This window comes from Belonocnema kinseyi, chromosome 4 (genome assembly GCF_010883055.1).
Source record: "Belonocnema kinseyi isolate 2016_QV_RU_SX_M_011 chromosome 4, B_treatae_v1, whole genome shotgun sequence".
In the NCBI taxonomy this organism is placed as follows: domain Eukaryota; kingdom Metazoa; phylum Arthropoda; class Insecta; order Hymenoptera; family Cynipidae; genus Belonocnema; species Belonocnema kinseyi.
Genome location: NC_046660.1, coordinates 116936372 through 116944240, shown reverse-complemented (window position 1 = coordinate 116944240; position 7869 = coordinate 116936372). Strand labels below are relative to the sequence as shown.

Genomic DNA, 7869 nt, shown 5'->3' with positions numbered 1-7869 from the left:
CCCCCCCCCCACTTTCTATGCTGTGCCTTTACCATCATTTCTCAGAAATTTGTTGTCACGCTCCCAAAAGTTACTGCCCTGAACTGCAACCCCTTTTCTCTTTGTTCCCTATTTCCTCAAAGGGGCTTGTATCACAAGTATAAAATAATATATTAAAAATAGCTAAGAATTACAAAAAATTATTATTCAAAAAACAGTTCCGGATGATTGTAATGATTTCTTTAGGTCCTGTTGCAATATTTTCGCGTATACCCTTTGAATTAGTAAAACAGGCAATTTTAAATAGAAGGGACGATATTAAAACACGTATTTAATTATTTCAAAAAGAATTTATCAGAGGGATAGTTCTTGTTATGAACTCAACTTATTTTAAATTTACTGGATCTTTTTATAGGCAAAAATTTGGTACTATCATTTAGAGGAAATTATTATGGAATATTTGCTTGTGTTTGCTATTAAGAAGTTAGACTTTGCTTTGCGCTTTTACTTTCGGTATGTTGATGATAAATTTGTATGTGTTCCTCTAAAAAAATGTAGATGGTATAGTAATTCTGCCGTCCAAAATAAAAAGATGCATAAGTGACATTTTTATGAAAAATGAGTTTTTGGTATCGTTCGATTCGTAAGAGAAAGCTGCATCTAACTGTGTTAATAAAATCTATTAATTATTCATATTTATTGTAGGCATCGATTGTTTATAAATAAGGAAAGTCGACAAATTTTAAAAAAAGAACAGAAAAAGATACGCAAAATACTTTGCGTGTCCTAAAAGTTGTACAAGGAGGCAATACGTCATCAGCATATACATGAAAAAGAACCTAAAGAACTTTATATCTTTTTTGCGTTGTAAAAGTGACCGAGTGCGGCGCGAATTGACAAACGAAAAGAATCGCTTGCCCTTAAGTATCATTTAGCCTTGTGAATTAGCTCGGAGTCTTGATCGGAAATCCACGGCACTTAAGTCCCGGCTTCATTCGGCTATACATTAGCGACGATACATGTGCTCGAGCTCTTCGACAAAGGCTTTGTCCGCAAGTGACTTAGTGTTCTTTTTGCCTTGTATTTTTGACTTGTGTCCATTTTCTAAAAGAAATTGTAAAAATTCAATTTTTTATTGCAAAATATGAAAAAGCACATTATTTTTACCCAAATAGCGTATCATAATTGTCCAAAATTTTATTCGATATTAAAGTTCTTTGGGCAAGAAGTTTTTCTCGATTTCCTCAGTTCGATTCAGATTGGACTAATGTATCTTTTTAGTTTGTAGGGCGGAATTGCTAGAGTAATCCAACTCTAGTCCCGCATCCGCAAAATCAATGCTGTCTCAATACTGGTACGTCGGGCGTTTGCTAGCCAAATCAAGCTGGTCGTAAGAGAATTGAACTACCGTAGCTTCATTTTCGAACGGATAGAGGTCCAGTCCACGCCGACAACATTGGTTCTAGGGTATATGGTACTCCCCTCCAACCTGATTTTTTTCCGTGTGTCTACAATATCACTTGCAACATTTGTAAGGTGAGTTACGCGAGGCAGACTGGCAGACGTCTTAATGCTATGATAGAGGAACAGAACAGTAATTTTCGTTTTGGACGCTATTACAAGAGTGCTCTTGCCAAGCATACAAAGGAATTTATTGATGTTGACCATTATTTGGATTGAGATAATGTTGAATTTTACATAGTGAAAGTAATGAGTGAAAGAGAGAATTTATGGAAATGCTTTACATTAAAAAACAAAAGAATTGATCTTTTACTTTAAAAACTGATTTGGGCCATATATACAAGAGTTATGCTCGTATCATTAATTATATTTAGCACTGAGTTTTCATAAATATTGATTTTCTTTTACTTTCTCTATTTCCGATGTGTTTATGACGGATATTTTAGAGCATCGTGTTTTCGTTGCTGTCCTTGTCTGATCAATTTTTTTAATTTACTTTTTGCCTTGGTAAGGGTGCTATATGCGTCCACAGCATGTGCCGCCGAGGCTCTTCCAGAGTGCTAGGCGGGAATCGAACCCGCAAGCCGACGGAGTGGGTCCAAATCCTACGCTTTAGCCTCTACGAACATCGTCCCAATTTGCTGTATGAGTGTTGAAACGTTGGCGATTATTTATTTATTATTTTAAAGACCTATGTTTTTTGTTGACTAGCGGGAGATAATAATATTGGGTCGATGGAATGACAGTGTTGATCTACCAGTCGTGATATGGTACTTAGTTTTTTAATAAAAAACAAGCTTTCGCTTGGTGACACCAAGCCTTATCAGGGATACATATGGAAGTAAATTAGTAACCTGATGGAAAAGAATTTTAAAATATAAGATGTGTTCGTTAAAAATTGTAGGGAAAAATGTTCTATGTAAGGATGTGTGTTATTCTACTTACGTTTGTCGTTATAATACTAAATTAAGATAAGCATCATTGGAATTTGGTTACAAATTTTTTCCCCGTTGTTTGTTATTTATAAAAGTGAGGTTAAGAAAAACTTTTTAGAAGAAGTATTATTATTTGGTAATTGAATAACATAAAAGAAGTACAATACTTCCTTATGGACATGCAATGCATTTAAGTGTTTTTACACCAACATACCAATTCAACAATTTTTATAATTAATAGAATTTTGTTTAGACAACGCATACTGCATCTTCCAGAATCAATATTACAAACAAATCTTCGGTACCCCCATTGATCCCCTCTCTCTAGTTAATTTCCGATTTAGTAATGGAAGGACTCGAAAAAGATATCCTCAAAAAACTTACTTTTAAATTAACCTTCTATTTCCGATAAGTCGCCACAGTTGTCTGAAACGCCCCAAAAATTGGTCAAAACCTAAAAAAAAATTTTCTGAGAGGTTTTGTATGTAGTAGTCGGTAAAGGAGGTTCCTCCGCATTTATTTCTCGAATATCAAATATAGATGGGGTGCCTACGAGACGCGTAGTAGCGTCTTAAAGTCGCCCTTGTTACATCATGCCCCGTGCAACGTGCTACAAGGAACGAGAAAAACAACATACAAAGTTCACACAGGTATTGTCGAATGTGCAAAAATCTTCAAGAAGAAGATGGAGGAAGCACCTCAAGGTTGTTAATATGTTTTAACAATTTACTTTGTGTAACAATTGTTTATAAGTTTTACATTAACAATTTTCCGAAAAGTTATGTTTCCGCGAGATTCCGCGTTGTTCTCAGATTCATAATTCAAGTAAAGTTCTTACTATCTGGAAAATCAAAAATTCAGGTACGATTTTTTGCGATTCTCGATGCAATCGATTTATTTGTGATCTGAAACGCCCAAAAAGTTGTTCAAAACCTGAAGACTAAATTTTTCGCCGATGCAATTTCTTACTTGGGGGTTTTTAGGGTCGCTGATATCAAATTAGAAGTCCGATTTCGTAAAAACAAAAGGGCGGCTACAGAATGGCGGGCACTTTTTCGAAATTGTTAGCAGATGCGCATGAAACTTCGTGTATGTAGGTTTTTAGGGTCGCTGATGCCAAATTTGAAGTCAGATTTTACAAAAACAAAATGGCGGGCACAAAATGGCAGAGTCTTTTTACAAATTGTGATTATATTCGCGGCTACGTTACAGTAGTCCCACTCTCGCCTCTTACTTGGCCAGTCAGTCTGTCCCGTTCTCCTCTACACGGTATTGTAGGCCGATATGTTTACAGTTGAAGTCCGAAACAGCTGAGATCGTTCGTGCAGAAGAAAAAAATATTGCTGATCAAATCAAGGTACTTACTCCATTCAACACAGTTGTTGATGGAAAGGAGATTGAAGTCTCATATAAACTAATTCTCTCAATGGTCGACGGTAAAGTTGTGAATGTACTGACAGATACAGCCTCCACTTTGAGATTTCACATTTGTAATTTAACATCGAAAGATTTTAATAACATCAAGAAAGTGATCGCAAAAGAGGTGGATAATTTAAAGCTTTGCTACAGAATTTCGTCTTTGCATTCCTGGATTCGCTTTTTTGCATTTTTTTTATATCTCGACTACAAGTTGGGAGTAAAGTGGCAGGCTCGATCTGTAGAAGACAAAAAAATGGTACAAAACGCACAAGCAAGCAATTCAAAATGTATTCAAAATTCGATGGGGTCGAAAGTCGATTGCCCAAAACAAGGATTCGGGAGCTCCAATGATAACAACACTGCTCGGCGATTTTTCGCAGAAAGTACAATCTCTGCCCGAATCCTTTGTGTAGACGAAGAACTCTTGAGCAAATTCTATGTAATTTTGCAAGTTATGGCAAACGGGTTTTTAGTCAACATGGACAAATTTCAAGAATATTGCATTTGCGTGGCAAGGCGGATCGTAGATTTGTATCCGTGGTACATGATTCCCACAACTGTGCTCAAAATCCTTATACATTGCTGTATGATCACCAAATGGGCTCCATTGCCTATTGACGAATTGTCGGAGAAAGCGCAATAAGGATATCAAAGCATTTCGCGAACAATTTTACAGGAAGTTTTCATACGTAAAAAATTTGCAAGACGTTTTCCAACGTCTTATGGTGTCTTCAGATCCTCTTATTACAAGTCTCGGAAAAAATGTGCAGCCCAAAAAAAGTAAAAAGTTATCTGAAGGAACGATTAGACTTTTGTTCCCTCCGACTATTGTTAATCGGGAAGTATCCGACACTAATTATTCTGGCACTAATACTTTCTCAGATTCAGATGAAGATGTAGTATAAAAATAATTGGTATACAGAACAACAATAGGCGCCATTTTTGTAGCCATTCCTCGTTTTTATTGGCATCATTATTATTATTGTTATACATTGATTGTAAATTACAATGAGAAACAATAAAAGGCTACAACACGGTTTTGTAGTCCCAATTTTATTTTGAAAATCTGACACCAAATTTCATATCAGAGATCCTAAAAACACACTTATACCAAGTTTCATGCAAATCTGATTGAAATTTTTGAAAAATATCCGTCATTTTGTGGCCGCCCTTTTGTTTTAAAAAAATTTGACTTTAAATTTGAAATTAGCGACCCCATAAACATATTCCTACAAAGTTTAATGCAAATCCGATAACAATTTTGAAAAAGTGTCTGCCATTTTGTAGCCACCATTTTGTTTCTAAAAATCTGACTTCAAATTTGAAATCAGCAACCCCAAAAACATATGTATACTAAGTTTTATGCACATCTAATAACAATTTTTAAAAAGTCACGGCCATTTTGTGGCCGCCATTTTGTCTTTGTGAAATCTTACTTCAATTTTTAAAAAAGCGACCCTAAAAACCTACATACACCAAGTTTCATGCAAATCTGATTACAATTTCGAAAGTGTCCGCCATTTTATAGCCGACAATTTGTTTTTGGAAAATCGGACTTCAAATTTCAAATCAGCGACCCTAAAAACCGCCACGTGGGAAGTTTCACCGGCGAAAAATTGAGTCCTTAGGTTTTGACCAACTTCTTGGGCGTTTCAGACCACTGTGCGTCGATGACATTCTGACGTATGTCCCTGATGACAAAATTGACATCCTACTTAACCTTTTTAATTCCTACCATCCTAGATTACAGTTCACTATCGAAATAGAAAAAAACAACTCAATAAACTACTTAGACATCACTTTACGCAGGGACTACAGTAAAATTATAACCAAATGGTTCCGCAACAAAACATGGTCAGGGAGATACGTTAGTTTCGATTCGAACATAGCAACAAAAGATAAAATTTCAGTTATTAACAGTCTAGTAGATAGAGCCATCACGCTCTCAGACGCCAAATTTAAAGCACAAAATCTTAAAATGGTCAAAAATACACTAAAGAATAACGGCTACTCAAGCAACTTTACTAAAAAATGTATCAATAAAAGAGTAAATTATTTACAGGATAAGAACCAAAAACTCACATATTAAAACACAAAACAGATCTCCAAATATCAATCTTAACCAACTTATCGTACTACCTTTCATCAACGTTCTCACGTGATTCTACAAAGGAACTTTTATCGATTTTAACATTCTAATTACCTTCAGATACGATAAAGATCCTTTTCATTGTTTCGCAAAAAACAAAGACATAACCCCAATAGAGAACAAAACCCACATTATTGACATAATTCCATGTGAGTGCAGATGTGTATATGTTGATTAAACTGAACGACATTTTAAAGATAGAATTAGAGAACATAAGAAGGACTGTGAAAAAGATTCTAGAGGTACTGCTCTAGTTTCACATTCACACACTTTGACCACCAATTTGACTTTTCTAAAGCTAAAACATTATGCGCCGAAAACAATTATAAAAAACGCACTTTCAAAGAAATTTTCCAAATTGTGAAACATCAAAACTCTGTCAACAAAAGTTCCGACACAGATTTCCTCAGCGATATATACCGTAGCTTAATTCTATATACTAACGTTTAAATTTTCATATTATCTAAGTTATCAAAACAAATTTTCCCGCTATATCTTTAATTTTTTAATTGCGACATAGGTGGCTCTAGCGAAGATACAATACTTTATCTCTCCACATGACAACGAATATAACCTTACTCCTGGACATGCAGTCATGGTGATGAGGAGTGCTGCCCACAATTTATTTATTTTTAACACTAAAACGCATTGCATGTCCAGGAGGAAGTATCGTACTAGTTTACTTCCATATGTATCCCTGATGAGGCTTGGTCTCACCAAGTGAAAGCTTGTTTTTTAATAAAAAACTAAGTACCATGTCACGACTAGTAGATCAACACTGTCATTCCATCGACCCAATATTGTTGGTGATTATTTTTTACAAATGTTTTTTATTGTGATGTAATAATAATGAAAATAAAAAACATTTTTTTTTTAATTGCAAAAGGAACATTTTGTGGGGTGTGTCCGAATTTGGTCGTTTCATTCCTGGTTTTATTTTCCGGATGAAAGACATGAAAGTGCAATTAACGGATGTTGAGAGTAATATTTTTTTCTTATGAATATTTAGCAATTTTTCAAACAATTTTAATTTGTTTCAACAATTTTTCTCATTGTAAATCGTGAAAATGTTAAGATGGATATTTGTTTAAAATTATCCGAAAATATATGAAAAATTAATAATCACTCACTTGCACCTTTTCATAAGGAGGGTGGAGAAAAGTCTAGTTTTTTTTTTAAATCTCTTGCACTATCTCTTGCAAAATTAATGTGGAACGCCTTACAAAATCAATTTCATAAATTGTATTTAACGTGATCAAGGCTTGACAGTTAAAAGGTTAAGATGACTTCTCTTCAGTTTCATTTACGTACTTTACAATTTAGGAAAGATCTAGATGACAATTATTTTCAATTTACAGATTTGATTAATCTACCGGGATGATTGCAAGAAAAAAACGACTATACTTTACTCAGAGCAGTTGAATTTAATTGTTTAATCAAATAATTCTTGTTTAAACGGTATATGGTTTACGTTCTAAGTTAAGGAAATACTAAGTAATAAGCGACATAGTGTAACAGATTCGAAAAAAAATCACAAGCATAAATCAATGAAGTCAAAAGAATAACTTTCACTTTTCCACAATCATATCAATATGTAGAAGAATACTGTACGAAGTCGAAAGAATTTGGTGTGTCAGAACCTTGCATCTTTCAACGTTGTGGCGTAACAGAACCTCGAATTACACTTTGGAGCCGTGGTTTCACTCGACTCAGGCGCTACTACCGATATATCGGGAGTATACACATACTACATAGTACATAGTATACACAAATTCTTTAACTGTGTCATTAATTTCATTAATTGCACAAAATAATTCCGCAAAATACTATTTTTAGTATGAATTTGATTGAAAACTCCTATTTGGCATTTTTGGATCATTATCTGGGCACAATAAAAGGGTATTAGGTGGTGGTGGGGGGGGGGGG

General features: G+C 34.7%; 1 protein-coding gene across 3 annotated transcripts in view; it reads right to left on the bottom strand.

Annotated features, from left to right (window-relative positions):
• The window catches only part of LOC117170726, a 271841-nt gene that overhangs the window by 95249 nt on the left and 168723 nt on the right, over nucleotides 1-7869 (bottom strand). The window lies entirely within an intron of this gene.